We start from the raw sequence: 18,280 nt of genomic DNA, 5'->3' as shown, positions 1-18,280 counted from the left end.
CTGTCAGGAGGAATGGTCCAAAATTCACCAAACTTATTGTGGGAAGCTTGTGGAAGGCTACCCAAAAAGTTTGACCCAAGTAAAACAGTTTAAAGGCAATGCTAGCAAACACTAATTGAGTGTATGTAAATTTCTGACCCACTGGGAATGTGATGAAAGAAATAAACCTGAAGTAAATCATTCTCTCTACTATTATTCTGACATTTCACATTCTTAAAATGGAGTGGTGATCCTAACTGACAAAAGACAGGGAATTGTTACTAGGATTAAATGTCAGCAATTGTGAAAAACTGAGTTTAAATGTACTTGGCTAAGGTGTATGTAAACTTCTGATTTCAACTGTATTTTCAATGCAGCATCATAACGGCCTCTTGTTGGATCCACTTACTGGATGAAACTACGTTAGAAACAGATTATAAATGCAGCATTATTACATTAACATGGCCGTTAGTACCCTTAAAAAAGGTGTACGATGCCAAAGTTTGTCCAATGAGAACACAATGCTTCACTTTTTACATTTTCATTATTTCCCAGAAATATTTGACTGTGCTTGTTGATTTTAGAACGGCCCCTCTTATAAATATGCAACTGTGGCAGCCTCTTCCCAGACGCCTTCATATGTGTTGTGCTGGAGGGGGTTTCTAGTCGAGGAAGTGGGTCGACAGGTTTGGCCTGAGTCATGTCTGACTCCTGGTGGGTGGCCATGATGCATAGACACCACAGACTCTCCCCTTGGGAGGGGGGTTCTTTCATCTCTGGTCTGGTTTGGGGGACCGGAGGTACAAATGTAGGACCTTAATTTGAGCCAGTTTGCTACAGCAGGAAAATAATCCTGCAGCAACAGGATATATGAATTATAGACGGGTTCGTTGGTTAGCAACAAAACCGAGGCGTGCTCAACAATGGGGAAAAACAGACAGGGTTGTCTTAGACTTTTGATAACATGTAAGCTATATTTCTTCTCCATGTTTATTGAAAACATAAATACATTTGCAGAATGAACACTTGTTGTCTCTCAAATACATTGTTACAGTTGTTTGTTAGCTAGCCAGCGAATTTTAGCCATATTTGCATTGACATGAAATCAGTCAAAACACCTCAAATCAAGACATGGTATCAATAACATGATGAAACATGCTGAAACAAGCCACTTATGATTCCCCACATGGCAGTGTCATTCTTGCTAGAAATCTGGCCACCCAGAATCACAACACGCTTACTTCTGCTCCATGGAAGCGTGCACTTCGTTTTCGTGTCGTTGTCAGCTGACCCATCTATTATGTGGATTATAATTAATGGCCATTTTTTGTAGGGATTTATACATTGTTTTTTAGGGAAAATTACGTCTGACATGTTGAAGTGGAAATTAGTATCCTTTTTAAACCTTAAATAAGCTAAAAGTTTGCTTTTCCACTTTATATTCTCATCAACAAAATACTGATCTATATGTTTGAGGACTAGCGCATTGAGCCAAAGACTGATCTGTATGATTGAGAGCTAGGGCAATGAGCAATAGACTGATCTGTATGTTTGAGAGCTAGGGCACTGAGCAATAGACTGATCTGTATGTTTGAGAGCTAGGGCAATGAGCAAAAGACTGATCTGTATGTTTGAGAGCTAGGGCAATGAGCAAAATACTGATCTGTATGATTCATGGCTAGGGCAATGAGCAATAGACTGATCTGTATGATTCATGGCTAGGGCAATGAGCAATAGACTGATCTGTATGATTCATGGCTAGGGCAATGAGCAATAGACTGATCTGTATGATTCATGGCTATGGCAATGAGCAATAGACTGATCTGTATGTTTGAGAGCTAGGGCAATGAACAATAGACTGATCTGTATGTTTGAGAGCTAGGGCAATGAGCAATAGACTGATCTGTATGATTCATGGCTAGGGCAATGAACAATAGACTGATCTGTATGTTTGAGAGCTAGGGCAATGAACAATAGACTGATCTGTATGTTTGAGAGCTAGGGCAATGAGCAATAGACTGATCTGTATGTTTGAGAGTTAGGGCAATGAGCAATAGACTGATCTGTATGATTCATGGCTAGGGCAATGAGCAATAGACTGATCTGTATGTTTGAGAGCTAGGGCAATGAGCAATAGACTGATCTGTATGTTTGAGAGCTAGGGCACTGAGCAATAGCACTGAGCAATAGACTGATCTGTATGTTTGAGAGCTAGGGCACTGAGCAATAGACTGATCTGTATGTTTGAGAGCTAGGGCACTGAGCAATAGACTGATCTGTATGTTTGAGAGCTAGGGCAATGAGCAATAGACTGATGTGTATGTTTGAGAGCTAGGGCAATGAACAATAGACTGATCTGTATGTTTGAGAGCTAGGGCACTGAGCAATAGACTGATCTGTATGTTTGAGAGCTAGGGCAATGAGCAATAGACTGATGTGTATGTTTGAGAGCTAGGGCATGAGCAAAAGACTGATCTGTATGTTTGAGAGCTAGGGCAATGAGCAAAATACTGATCTGTATGATTCATGGCTAGGGCAATGAGCAATAGACTGATCTGTATGATTCATGGCTAGGGCAATGAGCAATAGACTGATCTGTATGTTTGAGAGCTAGGGCAATGAGCAATAGACTGATCTGTATGACTCATGGCTAGGGCAATGAGCAATAGACTGATCTGTATGTTTGAGAGCTAGGGCAATGAGCAATAGACTGATCTGTATGATTCATGGCTAGGGCAATGAGCAATAGCATGATCTGTATGTTTGAGGGCTGGGGCAATTAGCAAAAGATTGATCTGTATGTTTGATGGCTAGGGCAATGAGCAACAGACTGATCTGGACAGGGCCACAGTGTCTCCCGACCCCTCCTGTCTCAGCCTTCAGTATTTATGCTGCAGTAGTTTATGTGTCGGTGGGCTAAGGTCAGTCTGTTATATCTGGAGTACTTCTCCTGTCTTATCCAGAATCCTGTGTGAATTTAAGTATGCTCTCTCTAATTTTCTCTCTTTCTCTCTCTCGGAGGACCTGAGCCCTAGGACCATGCCTCAGGACTACCTGGCTTGATGACTCCTTGCTGTCCCCAGTCCACCTGGCCGTGCTATTGCTCCAGTTTGAACTGTTCTGCCTGCGGCTATGGAACCCTGACCTGTTCACTGGACGTGCTACCTATCTCAGACCTGCTGTTTTCAACTCTAGAGACAGCAGGAGCTGTAGAGATACTCTTAATGATCGGCTATGAAAAGCCAATTGACATTTACTCCTGAGGTACTGACCTGTTGCACCCTCAACAACCACTGTGATTATTATTATTTGACCCTGTTGGTCATCTATGAACATTTTAACATCTTGGCCATGTTCTGTTATAATCTCCACCCTGCACAGCCAGAAGAGGACTGGCCACCCCTCATAGCCTGATTCCTCTCTAGGTTTCTTCCTAGGTTCTGGCCTTTCTAGGGAGTTTTTCCTAGCCACCGTGCTTCTACACCAGCATTGCCTGTTTGGGGTTTTAGGCTGGGTTTCTGTACAGCACTTTGTGACATCAGTTGATGTAAGAAGGGCTTTATAAATACATGTGATTGATTTATCTGTATGTGTGAGGGCTAGGGCAATGAGCAAAAGACTGGATCTGTATGTGTGAGGGCTAGGGCAATGAGCAAAAGACTGGATCTATATGTGTGAGGGCTAGGGCAATGAGCAAAAGACTGGATTGTCCGTGTTCATTTTAGCACTTTGACTGACATGTTGATAGATGAAACGCAATCCAATCTGAGGTATTGGTGGTGAAGTCATTTGAGGCAAAAGCATATTTGGAATACATTTTAGAATTTAGAATGAGTTGCATCTTTGAATACCTTCATTGTGTTATTTTTACTACACCGCTATAATTAAATTTCCAGAAAAATTGCTGATGTGTTACCAGTACTACTCCCAGTACTCTCAGACACCACACACACACACACACACACACACACACACACACACACACACACACACACACACACACACACACACACACACACACACACACACACACACACACACCCGTTCTCACTCATCGCCTAATTTGATAACGACTCTACGATCAAAACATGCTAGTGTTTGACATTTGGCCTGACTAAATGGCCTTTTGATGCGTGGCAGCCTGGGAGAGAGCAGCCCCCATGGAAGGCTGTGGGCCCCCCTGCAGCCCCCTGACCCTGGTAATGATGGGGAGGTCAGAAGCCAGGTTGTGTGAAAGCCGCTCCACATCCTCCTTCTCACTGGTATGGCTGAGAACCAGCGCTGCTTGTGTGATCCCATGAAATATATGCCTTCAGGGGCTGGGACCGGGGCAGGATCGGTGCAGGACCAGGGTAGCAGATGCAACCGGAAAAGGCAAACCCTCTGCATGTTGTGGTTCGCCGCCGTGACCGTGAGGGGACTGTCTATCTGTCTGGAATGGAGGAGAAGGAGATGCTGACAGAGGGAAGGGGGGTAAAAGAAATAGGTAGAGACACAGAGAGAGAGAGAGAGTGAGAGAGAGAGAGAGAGAGAGAGAGAGAGAGAGAGAGAGAGAGAGAGAGAGAGAGAGAGAGAGCGAGAGCAAGAGAAAGAGAGAGAGAGAGAGTGAGAGCGAGAGTGCGAGAGAGACAGAGAGAGAGAGAGAGAGAGAGCGAGAGAGAGCGAGAGAGAGAGAGAGAGAGAGAGAGAGAGAGAGAGAGAGAGAGAGAGAGAGAGAGAGAGGGAGAAAGAGGAAGAGAGAGAGCGAGAGCAAGAGAAAGAGAAAGAGAGAGAGAGAGAGTGAGAGCGAGAGTGCGAGCCTGAAGGGCAGGAACGCTTATTCTTCTTTCATCTTGTTCTGTCTGTCTGGTGATCTCCTGGTGCTCTCCTGGTGCTCCCGTCTATAAGCCATGACTGTCTGCTAGGCTTGTTATGATACAACCACATCAATGTTGCTATCCTGACCCTAATTACAGTAGCTTCAGACCAGAATGTCTAGTCAATCTCTCTGGAATCTGTTTTAAGCTCCTTTGTCTGCATCCCCTTCTAAGACCATTTAAAGAAACATTCTGGAACAATCGTCATTCATATCAATTTGTTTTGTTATTAATCTAATGCCTGTTGGCGTCATACAGAACAGTGCTGTATATTAAAACACTGCTTTTAAGACAACATCCTTCACGTCTAATGTAAGTGCATATAGGCCTTACACACTTCACTCTGAACTGTTTCTCCCTCCCTGCTGGCTGCTTGGTTTCTCTGGTGAACATGCTGCTCTCCAGTAGAGGGTAGAGAGTAGACATGTGCAGCTATGGGGGTTTGATCACACTGAGCAACTGCACATCCCTGTTCAGCTCTGCATGTCATAAAGCTGTCAACAGGTTACAAGGCAAACTACCAGAGAACTCTTAAACCTGTGTCTACCAAAAAAAAGGCCCCACCCCTCAAATACCCCATATCACAACCCCTGCAGTCAGTATGGTAAAACAGACCCCCCTCCACCCTCCTCCTCTACCCCCATCCATTCCCCCCTGTCCCCTTCCACCCCTGCAACGTGTGTAAAATTAGGATTGGGGCCCAGTGGCCCGGGTCATCTGCTCTCTGTAATTGCATTTCCACGCTTGACTCTCGTTAGTCACATTTACAGGGTGCTGTCTGCTCGCTGGGTTAGTAGTGTTAAAGTACACTTGACTTGCTGTAATACCAATTGCACCTGGGTGGCTAAAGCATTACACTGGACATGTCTAAAAGAATCCGAAAACACCAGAAAGAACCAGAAAGCACTAGATTCTAAAAGAATCCGAAAACCCCAGAAAGAACCAGAAAGCACTAGATTCTAAAAGAATCCGAAAACACCAGAAAGAACCAGAAAGCACTAGATTCTAAAAGTCTGAAATCACCAGAAAGAACCAGAAAGCACTAGATTCTAAAAGTCTGAAACCACCAGAAAGAACCAGAAAGCACTAGATTCTAAAAGTCTGAAAACACCAGAAAGAACCAGAAAGCACTAGATTCTAAAAGTCTGAAATCACCAAAAAGAACCAGAAAGCACTAGATTCTAAAAGTCTGAAATCACCAGAAAGAACCAGAAAGCACTAGATTTCTAAAAGTCTGAAAACACCAGAAAGAACCAGAAAGCACTAGATTCTAAAAGTCTGAAAACACCAGAAAGAACCAGAAAGCACTAGATTCTAAAAGAAGCTGAGATCACCAGAAAGAACCAGAAAGCACTAGATTCTAAAAGTCTGAAAACACCAGAAAGAACCAGAAAGCACTAAAAGTGTAATAAAAAAAACACTGGAATATTAAAGCACCAGCAACATAAAGTAGTAGAATCTGCCTGTAACATGTACCAAGGTAGTTTGAGGCCCACACGCATGAATTATGCTTCTACATCTACATTGCTTGCTCTCTGGGGTTTTAGGCTCCGTTTCTTTATAGCACTAAATACATTTGATTGATTGATTGTTTAGGTTTAATTTCTGTGACCTCATGACCTTCACAGTTTACAATCTGATAACTGATCAAAGTAAACATGGCTTATGTCATATGGGTAACACCAGTGACAGGCAGGTTAACACTGACATTTCTCACACAGTCATGTAGAACCTGTCACTAAACCTCCATTATACCACTCATGCCTTGTCTGATAGCTTTGAGTCAGGGCCTAGGGGCTCAGAGGGGCCAGGCGGGGCCAGGAGAGGCCAGGAGGGGCTGGTGAGTGATGTGAGAGAGTATGGAGAGCCTCACTGTGAGGTTTGTGTTAGCCTGATTACTGTTTATTTGGCTGTTAGTCTGACAGGGAACACAGTGGACAGGCACACGCATGCATAGACACACAAAGAAACACATGCACGCGCACACACACACACACACACACACACACACAAATGCACGTACACGCGCACACACAAACACACACACAGCACTGACAGGTTGTTTTCAGAAGGTCCCGTGGCAGCACAAACCCAAACATACTGGGGTCACACACCCTCACCCCTCCATCCGGAGCCCAGGGACTGAAGAGGTTCCCGCTCAACCAGACCGGCTTAATAAATTCATAAGCACATATGAAAAATAATGTTTTTGTCTTTCATGGCACCAGATACATTCTCTACATGTTTGTAAAGAGGGGACTTTCCAGAATCTTTCCCCAGAATTCATTCTGTTGAAGATACATTAAATAATTGTTGTGTAACTTTTTTTTTAAACATTTTTTTTTGATATAGAGAATTTATAATGAGATCCTCCCAGACATGCACATGTCTTGAAAACATCACATGCTGTTTCACCACACACACACACACACACACACACACACACACACACACACACACACACACACACACACACACACACACACACACACACACACACACACACACACACACACACACACACACACACACACACACACTCTGACTTGCTCAAGATGGTATACTACGCACATGAGCACATACTTGCATGTACACTACGACCCCGTATAAATGTAGACACTTGCATGTACACTACGACCCTGTATAAATGTAGACACTTGCATGTACACTACAACCCTGTATAAATGTAGACACTTGCATGTACACTACGACCCTGTATAAATGTAGACACTTGCATGTACACTACGACCCTGTATAAATGTAGACACTTGCATGTACACTACAACCCTGTATAAATGTAGACACTTGCATGTACACTACGACCCTGTATAAATGTAGACACTTGCATGTACACTACGACCCTGTATAAATGTAGACACTTGCATGTACACTACGACCCTGTATAAATGTAGACACTTGCATGTACACTACAACCCTGTATAAATGTAGACACTTGCATGTACACTACGACCCTGTATAAATGTAGACACTTGCATGTACACTACAACCCTGTATAAATGTAGACACTTGCATGTACACTACAACCCTGTATAAATGTAGACACTTGCATGTACACTACAACCCTGTATAAATGTAGACACTTGCATGTACACTATGACCCTGTATAAATGTAGACACTTGCATGTACCCTACGACCCTGTATAAATGTAGACACTTGCATGTACACTACGACCCTCTATAAATGTAGACACTTGCATGTACACTACAACCCTGTATAAATGTAGACACTTGCATGTACACTACGACCCTCTATAAATGTAGACACTTGCATGTACACTACGACCCTCTATAAATGTAGACACTTGCATGTACACTACGACCCTCTATAAATGTAGACACTTGCATGTACACTACGACCCTGTATAAATGTAGACACTTGCATGTACACTACAACCCTGTATAAATGTAGACACTTGCATGTACACTACAACCCTGTATAAATGTAGACACTTGCATGTACCCTACGACCCTGTATAAATGTAGACACTTGCATGTACACTACAACCCTGTATAAATGTAGACACTTGCATGTACACTACGACCCTGTATAAATGTAGACACTTGCATGTACACTACAACCCTGTATAAATGTAGACACTTGCATGTACACTACGACCCTGTATAAATGTAGACACTTGCATGTACACTACGACCCTGTATAAATGTAGACACTTGTATGTACACTACAACCCTGTATAAATGCAGACACTTGCATGTACACTACGACCCTGTATAAATGTAGACACTTGCAAGTACACTACGACCCTGTATAAATGTAGACACTTGCATGTACACTACGACCCTCTATAAATGTAGACACTTGCATGTACCCTACGACCCTCTATAAATGTAGACACTTGCATGTACCCTACGACCCTGTATAAATGTAGACACTTGCATATACACTACAACCCTGTATAAATGTAGACACTTGCATGTACACTACGACCCTGTATAAATGTAGACACTTGCATGTACACTACGACCCTCTATAAATGTAGACACTTGCATGTACCCTACGACCCTGTATAAATATAGACACTTGCATGTACACTACGACCCTGTATAAATGTAGACACTTGCATGTACACTACGACCCTGTATAAATGTAGACACTTGCATGTACCCTACGACCCTGTATAAATGTAGACACTTGCATGTACACTACGACCCTGTATAAATGTAGACACTTGCATGTACACTACAACCCTGTATAAATGTAGACACTTGCATGTACACTACGACCCTGTATAAATGTAGACACTTGCATGTACACTACGACCCTGTATAAATGTAGACACTTGCATGTACACTACGACCCTGTATAAATGTAGACACTTGCATGTACACTACGACCCTGTATAAATGTAGACACTTGCATGTACCCTACGACCCTGTATAAATATAGACACTTGCATGTACACTACGACCCCATATAAATGCAGACACTTGCATGTACACTACGACCCTGTATAAATGTAGACACTTGCATGTACACTACGACCCTGTATAAATGTAGACACTTGCATGTACCCTACGACCCTGTATAAATGTAGACACTTGCATGTACACTACGACCCTGTATAAATGTAGACACTTGCATGTACACTACGACCCTGTATAAATGTAGACACTTGCATGTACACTACGACCCTCTATAAATGTAGACACTTGCATGTACACTTAGACCCTGTATAAATGTAGACACTTGCATGTACACTACGACCCTGTATAAATGTAGACACTTGCATGTACACTACGACCCTGTATAAATGTAGACACTTGCATGTACACTACGACCCTGTATAAATGTAGACACTTGCATGTACACTACGACCCTGTATAAATGTAGACACTTGCATGTACACTACGACCCCATATAAATGCAGACACTTGCATGTACACTATGACCCTGTATAAATGTAGACACTTGCATGTACACTACGACCCTGTATAAATGTAGACACTTGTATGTACACTACGACCCCATATAAATGCAGACACTTGCATGTACACTACGACCCCATATAAATGTAGACACTTGCATGTACACTACGACTGTCACACCTTGGTCATCGTATTTTGTGCTTTCGTTATATATTTGTTCAGGCCAGGGTGTGACATGGGTTTATTGTGTTGTCGTATTGGGTTTTTTGTAGGCATTGGGATTGTGGTTGATTAGGGGTGTGTCTAGTTTAGGCTTGGCTGCCTGAGGCAGTTCTCAATCAGAGTCAGGTGATTCTTGTTGTCTCTGATAGGGAACCGTATTTAGGTAGCCTGGGTTTCACTGTGTATTTCGTGGGTGATTGTTCCTGTCTCTGTGTAGTGTTCACCAGATAGGCTGTAATTAGGTTTCACGTTCCGTTTGTTGTTTTGTATTTGTATAAGTTATTTCATGTATCGCGATTCATTTATTAAAGACATGAGTAACCACCACGCTGCATTTCGGTCCGACTCTCTTTCGACAAACGAAGAACGCCGTTACAGAATCACCCACCACACACGGACCGAGTGGTGTGGTTACAGGAAGCGACAGCAGGAGCAGTGAAGGGAGGACGTTATGGACAGCAGAAGTATGGAGTATACGACGTGGGATGAAATAGACAGGTGGGCGGTCGACCCAGAGAGAGTGCCGGAGCCCGCCTGGGATTCGCTGGAGCAGTGCGAAGAGGGCAATAGGAGAATGGAGTCGAAGAGGAAGACACGGCGGCGCAGAAAGAAACCCGAAAGTCAGCCCCAAAAATGTATTGGGGGAGGGCTCAGGGAGAGAGTGGCAGAGTCAGGAGTCAGACCTGAGCCAACTCTCCCTGTTAATCGTGAGGAGCAGTGATCAAAGGACTTCTGGACTTGGGAGGAAATATTAGACGGAAAAGGACCCTGGGCTCAGCCTGGAGAATATCGCCGTCCCAAGGAAGAACTGGAGGCGGAAAAGCGGAGAGGCGCTGGTATGAGGAGGCAGCACGGCGACGCGGATGGAAGCCTGAGAGTCAGCCCAAAAAATGTATTGGGGGGGGCTTACAGGGAGTATGGCTATGCCAGGTAGGAGACCTGCGCAAACTCCCTGTGCTTACCGGGGAGCTAGAGAGACCGGGCAGGCACCGTGTTATGCTATGGAGCACACAGTGTTTCCAGTGCGGGTGCATAGCCCGGTGCGGTACATACCAGCTCTTCGTATTGGCCGGGCTAGAGTGGGCATCGAGCCAGGTAAGGTTGGGCAGGCTCGGTGCTCAAGAGCTCCAGTGCGCCTGCACGGTCCGGTCTATCCAGAGCCACCTCCACACACCAGTCCTCCGGTAGCAGCTCCCCGCACCAGGCTTCCTGTGCGTGTCCTCGATCCAGTATCACCAGTTCCAGCACCACGCACCAGGCCTTCAGTGCGCCTCGCCTGTTCAGCACAGCCAGAGCCTTCCTCCTCTACAGCGCTGCCGGAGCCTCCTGCCTGTTCGGAGCAGCCTGAGCTGCCAGTCTGCATGAAGCAGCCAGAGCTGTCAGTCTGCGTGAAGCAGCCAGAGCTGTCAGTCTGCAAGGAGCTGTCAGTCTGCAAGGAGATGCCAGTCTGCAAGGAGCTGCCAGTCTGCAAGGTGCTGCCAGCCTGCATGAAGCAGCCAGAGCTGTCAGTCTGTATGAAGCAGCCAGAGCTGCCAGTCTGCATGAAGCAGCCAGAGCTGCCAGTCTGCAAAGAGCTGTCAGTCTGCAAGGGGCTGTCAGCCTGCATGGAGCAGCCAGAGCTGCTAGTCTGCAAGGAGCTGCCAGTCTGCAAGGTGCTGCCAGCCTGCATGGAGCAGCCAGAGATGTCAGTCTGCATGATGCAGCCAGAGCTGTCAGTCTGCATAGAGCAGCTAGATCTGCCAGTCAGCCATGATCTTCTAGATCTGCCAGTCAACCAGATTCTTCCAGATCTGCCAGTCAACCAGTCTCTTCCAGATCTGCCAGTCAACCAGTCTCTTCCAGATCTGCCAGTCAACCAGAATCTTCCAGATCCGCCAGCCAGCCAGGATCTACCAGAGCCTACTACCTGCCTGAGCTTCATCTCAGTACTGGGCTTTCCTCTCAGTACTGGGCTTTCTCTCAGTCCCGGGCTTCCCCCCAGGTCCGGGGCATCCCCTCAGTCCCGGGCTGCCCCTCAGTCCTGGGCTGCCCCTCAGTACCCGGGCTGCCCCTCAGTACCGAGCTGCCCCTCAGTCCCGAGCTGCCCCTCAGTCCTGAGCTGCCCCTCGGTCCCGAGCTGCCCCTCAGTTCAGTGGGGTTCTGGGTGAGGACTATTAGGCCATGGTCGGCGGCGAGGGTGGATTATCCCAGGACGCGAAGGGGAGGAACTATGACATTAATGGAGTGGGGTCCACGTCCCGAGCCGGAACCGCCACCATGGACAGACGCCCACCCGGACCCTCCCTATGGTTGTAAGGTGCGTCCGGGAGTCCGCACCTTAGGGGGGGGTTCTGTCACGCCTTGGTCATTGTATTTTGTGTTTTCGTTATATATTTGTTCAGGCCAGGGTGAGACATGGGTTTATTGTGTTGTCGTATTGTTTTTTTTGTAGGCATTGGGATTGTGGTTGATTAGGGGTGTGTCTAGTTTAGGCTTGGCTGCCTGAGGCAGTTCTCAATCAGAGTCAGGTGATTCTTGTTGTCTCTGATAGGGAACCGTATTTAGGTAGCCTGGGTTTCACTGTGTATTTCGTGGGTGATTGTTCCTGTCTCTGTGTAGTGTTCACCAGATAGGCTGTAATTAGGTTTCACGTTCCGTTTGTTGTTTTGTATTTGTATAAGTTATTTCATGTATCGCGATTCATTTATTAAAGACATGAGTAACCACCACGCTGCATTTCGGTCCGACTCTCTTTCGACAAACGAAGAACGCCGTTACAACGACCCCGTATAAATGCAGACACTTGCACCCTCACATGTTCCTTGCCTAACACATAAGCTCACAGACACACAGCCGTGCATAAATGAATGCAGACACAACCACGCACACAATTTCCTATGACATTCTGCATTATACCATCTGCAGGTCATGCCCTCTCCCTCCCTTTGCCTCTTGGTACAAGGAACTCTACACACACACACACACACACACACACACACACACACACACACACACACACACACACACACACACACACACACACACACACACACACACACACACACACACTAAAGTATAAACACACAATGTTTAAGAGGTCAATGCTGTTCGGTCTGCTGGTCACACATCCACACCCTTCTCCCACCATGTCCTACTCTCTACCCTCACCCCCTGCCCTCTCCCCCCACCATGTCCTACGTTCTACCCCCTGACCTGCAGAGGCCTGTTGCCTGCCTTGTGTCTGTCAGACAGCTTGTTGGGCTCACCACCTGTGTGTGTCGGGTTGGGGGTTGGGGGGCTGACTGGGCCCTGCAGTAACGGCTGCTCACCGCCGGACCCACAGCTGTCTGCCCATGTTAGTTAGCCTGGCCTGTGACCCCCCCTCCACTGCTTCCCATGCCTGGAGAGGAGGGAGGAGGGGAAATGGGAGAGGTTTACAGCTGAGGTCATGTAGCCACCACCATCCTCTCCCCACTTACCACATACCCCCATTCCATACTACTAAACACACTACTGACACGGTACAGTAATCTGTCCTTTCTTTTGTGTCAGTGTGTGTGTGTGTGTGTGTGTGTGTGTGTGTGTGTGTGTGTGTGTGTGTGTGTGTGTGTGTGTGTGTGTGTGTGTGTGTGCGGTGTGCGTGCGTGTGTGTGTGTGTGTGTGTGTGCGTGCGTGTGCGTGCGTGAGTGCGTGCGTGTGTGTGTGTGTGTGTGTGTGTGTGTGTGTGTGTGTGTGTGTGTGTGTGTGTGTGTGTGTGTGTGTGCGCGTGCGTGCGTGTGTGCGTGTGCGTGTGTGTGCGTGCGTGTGTTTGTGTTTAGACTTGTCTAGCTACATTGGTGCATCCATTTTTCTTCGAGAATGTTTCTCCCAGACTAAATTCAGGGGGAATGTTTTTCACAGAATGCCATAACACTTCAATACATGTCACCAGAGAGTAAATGCTCTCAGAGCCTCTGTCACCAGGAACCTGTTTGGTTTGCAGCTTCAACAGGATGTGGTCTTTGCTTAGCCTGGTCCCAGATCTGTTTGTGCTGTCTTGCCAACTCCTATAGTCATCATCACACCAAAGTTGGCAAAACAGCACACACATATCTGAAACCAAGCTAGTCCTGTCTAAACAGGATATGGTGGGCAGCCAGAGTGGCGGTTGTGATCCGTCCCTTTGTGTGGGGTGAAACCAAAATGCTATATGCTCAGTCTTGGGTAACAAAAGTCTTGGATAATAGCCAAAATGTTTGTTTTGTTCTTAATTCCTGTGCAATGAATAAATATCAGAAATGTTTTTGTTGAAAAGTCAACCCTCTACACAACATGTGTTAAACTCATTCCACGGAGGGCCGAGTGTCTGCGGGTTTTCGTTCCTCCCTTGCACTTGATTGATTAATTAAGGTCACTAATAAGTAAGGAACTCCCCTCACCTGGTTGACTTAATTGGAATGAAAAAACAAAAACCAGCAGACACTACGCCCTCCATCAGGGGTGTAAAGTACTACTGAAATAGATTTGTGGGGTATCTGTACTTTACTATTTATATTTTTGACTACTTTTCTTTGACTTCACTACATTCCTAAAGAAAATAATGTACTTTTTACATTTTCCCTGACACTCAAAAGATCTCATTACATTTTGAGTGCTTAGCAGGACAGGAACATGGTCTAATTCACACACTTATGAAGAGAACATCGCTGGTCATCCCTACTGCCTCTGATCTGACAGACTCACTAAACAGAGAACATCCCTGGTCATCCCTACTGCCTCTGATCTGACAGACTCACTAAACAGAGAACATCCCTGGTCATCCCTACTGCCTCTGATCTGACAGACTCACTAAACAGAGAACATCCCTGGTCATCCCTACTGACTCTGATCTGACAGACTCACTAAACAGAGAACATCGCTGGTCATCCCTACTGACTCTGATCTGACAGACTCACTAAACAGAGAACATCCCTGGTCATCCCTACTGCCTCTGATCTGACAGACTCACTAAACAGAGAACATCCCTGGTCATCCCTACTGACTCTGATCTGACAGACTCACTAAACAGAGAACATCGCTGGTCATCCCTACTGCCTCTGATCTGACAGACTCACTAAACAGAGAACATCGCTGGTCATCCCTACTGCCTCTGATCTGACAGACTCACTAAACAGAGAACATCGCTGGTCATCCCTACTGCCTCTGATCTGACAGACTCACTAAACAGAGAACATCGCTGGTCATCCCTACTGCCTCTGATCTGACAGACTCACTAAACAGAGAACATCCCTGGTCATCCCTACTGACTCTGATCTGACAGACTCACTAAACAGAGAACATCGCTGGTCATCCCTACTGACTCTGATCTGACAGACTCACTAAACAGAGAACATCGCTGGTCATCCCTACTGCCTCTGATCTGACAGACTCACTAAACAGAGAACATCGCTGGTCATCCCTACTGACTCTAATCTGACAGACTCACTAAACAGAGAACATCGCTGGTCATCCCTACTGCCTCTGATCTGACAGACTCACTAAACAGAGAACATCGCTGGTCATCCCTACTGCCTCTGATCTGACAGACTCACTAAACAGAGAACATCGCTGGTCATCCCTACTGACTCTAATCTGACAGACTCACTAAACAGAGAACATCGCTGGTCATCCCTACTGCCTCTGATCTGACAGACTCACTAAACAGAGAACATCGCTGGTCATCCCTACTGCCTCTGATCTGACAGACTCACTAAACAGAGAACATCCCTGGTCATCCCTACTGACTCTGATCTGACAGACTCACTAAACAGAGAACATCGCTGGTCATCCCTACTGACTCTGATCTGACAGACTCACTAAACAGAGAACATCGCTGGTCATCCCTACTGCCTCTGATCTGACAGACTCACTAAACAGAGAACATCGCTGGTCATCCCTACTGACTCTAATCTGACAGACTCACTAAACAGAGAACATCGCTGGTCATCCCTACTGCCTCTGATCTGACAGACTCACTAAACAGAGAACATCGCTGGTCATCCCTACTGACTCTGATCTGACAGACTCACTAAACACAAATGCTTCATTTGTACATGATGTCTGAGAGTTGGAGTGTGCCCCTCAGATGTCACGTACAAAGACAATTATGCCATCTGGTTTGCATGATATAAGGAATGTGAAAAGATATATACATTTACTTTTGATACTTAAGTACATTTAAAAACAAAAACTTTTTGACTTTTACTCAAGTAGTATTTTAATAGGTGACTTTCACTTTTATTTAAGTAATATTCTATTAAGGTATCTTTACGTTTCCTTAAGGATGACGATTGGGTACTTTTTCCACCACTGCCCTCCATGGAATGAACTTGACACCCCTGCTCTACACTGACTGAATCTGACAAGAGAGGACTGCAATTCTCCCAAATGGGCGGGTGTGAGTTGATGTTTAAATGAAGTTAAGTTAAGCAAATGTTTTCCTCTTTTCTAAACTATGTTTTTGCTTTTTTTTCACTCCTGATTATTTGTGGGAGCCGGGGCCTTTTTTTGGTAATGCCATGAGAAAACATGGGGAGCCTCGATGCTCTGTTTATATTGAACCTGCGTTGCTCAGTATTTGTTGACCCTTGCTGTGAAAGAAGCCGGGTAGAGTGTTTCGGAGAGGTTCACAGGCACAGAAAAGTCATTGTTGGCAATAGCGCCGGCCGAGAGGTGCATGTGTGTGCATGCGTTATCCACACAAATAGACCATGACTGTGAGGTCGGGACCTCTCCCTCAGCTCCCTTGCTGTCTCCACACAGTGCTAGCTAACTGTGAATATGGTGTTCAGAAACTCAGTAGATAATGAGGCTACATGCGTGCGGAATATTCACAAGTAACATGCAGAACATTCTCTAACTGTGAATATTGCGTGCAGAAACCTCACCCCAAACTATGGGCAAACGTGAGGAACCATCAAGAACAGAGAGGAACAGAGTTATAACATCCCCTTTCATTTACCCACTCTTCTATAGAAGTTCTACCCCCAAAACCACTGTTGTAATGCCTGGTGTTCACCACACATAGTTCCTTTGTTGAGGCAGAGTGGAGAGGGATTCCCATGCAGTTCTGTGGCAGATGGGTTTCTCTCTTTGTGACTGTTGTGTGATGGTAGGTAATGATGCATGGTTTTCAAACAGGCTGTGTCAGGGAAGAGCACCAGTAAATAAGGTGTGTGTGTGTACATGTTTGTGTGTGTGTGCGTGTGTGCGTGTGTGTGTGTGTGTGTGTGTGTGTGTGTGTGTGTGTGTGTGTGTGTGTGTGTGTGTGTGTGTGTGTGTGTGTGTGTGTGTGTGTGTGTGTGTGTGTGTGTGTGTGTGTGTGTGTGTTTGTGTGTGTGCATGCGTGTGTGCGTGTGTGCGTATAGGAACCCTGTGAGACTGCCATGGAACTGTAAACACAACAACAGGAACTAGTGAGGATAATCACAGTCTGACCTCATAATGGAGTCGGTCTCTGTACTATCTTCCCTAAAGACAGAGAGGGGCCCGTCAGGCAGTCACACAGTTATATCACATAGGAACCCGTTGTGAAGGTCTCGAAACATCCAAATATACATAATATCTCTGAATAATGCCCGTGATTTGACAGCTAAAAAAGCATGCTTCTGTTATTGGGGGACCAAACTATAACTTGTTGAATCTATTTGAAATCTAACAATTTATTAAACTGCGCGACCAAGACATTATCCACTTTATATTGTAAATACAATCATACTTGGCATAGCACATTCATTATGTATACTGTATATCCTATTGTGTACATACCAGTTTTTTATTTCATCTTTGTTTAACCTTTATTTAACCTCTATTTAACCTTTATGTAACCTTTATTTAACTAGACAAGTCAGTTAAGAACTCATTCTTACTTACAATGACAGCCTACCCCGGCCAAGCCCTCCCCTGACCCAGATGACGCTGGGCCAATTTCACGACGCCCTATGGGACTCCCGATCACGGCCAGTTGTGATACAGCCCGGGATCAAACCAGGGTCTGTAGTGACTCCTCTAGGGCTGAGGTGCAGTGCCTTAGACGTCTGCGCCACTCGGGAGCCCAGGTGCATTACTTCACTTACTACTTTCTTCTATTTACTTGTTATTCTTCATGACCATTTAACTTGTTATATTATTGATTACTGTTGAGAGAGCTTGCATTTTACTGCACCGTTCATACCTGCTGTAAACTGTGTACGTGACAAATAAGATTTGATTTGAAATCTACACTACGACCATCCTGATACTGTAAGAATCATAGCATCTCTCTGTGGGGTGTTTTCTCCAGGCTTAGCTGGAGACGCCCACACACCCCCACCACAGGA

This window comes from Oncorhynchus keta, chromosome 20 (genome assembly GCF_023373465.1).
Source record: "Oncorhynchus keta strain PuntledgeMale-10-30-2019 chromosome 20, Oket_V2, whole genome shotgun sequence".
NCBI classification, from domain to species: Eukaryota; Metazoa; Chordata; class Actinopteri; order Salmoniformes; family Salmonidae; genus Oncorhynchus; species Oncorhynchus keta.
The sequence above is the reverse complement of the archived record's forward strand: the minus strand, read 5'-3'. Positions refer to the sequence as shown.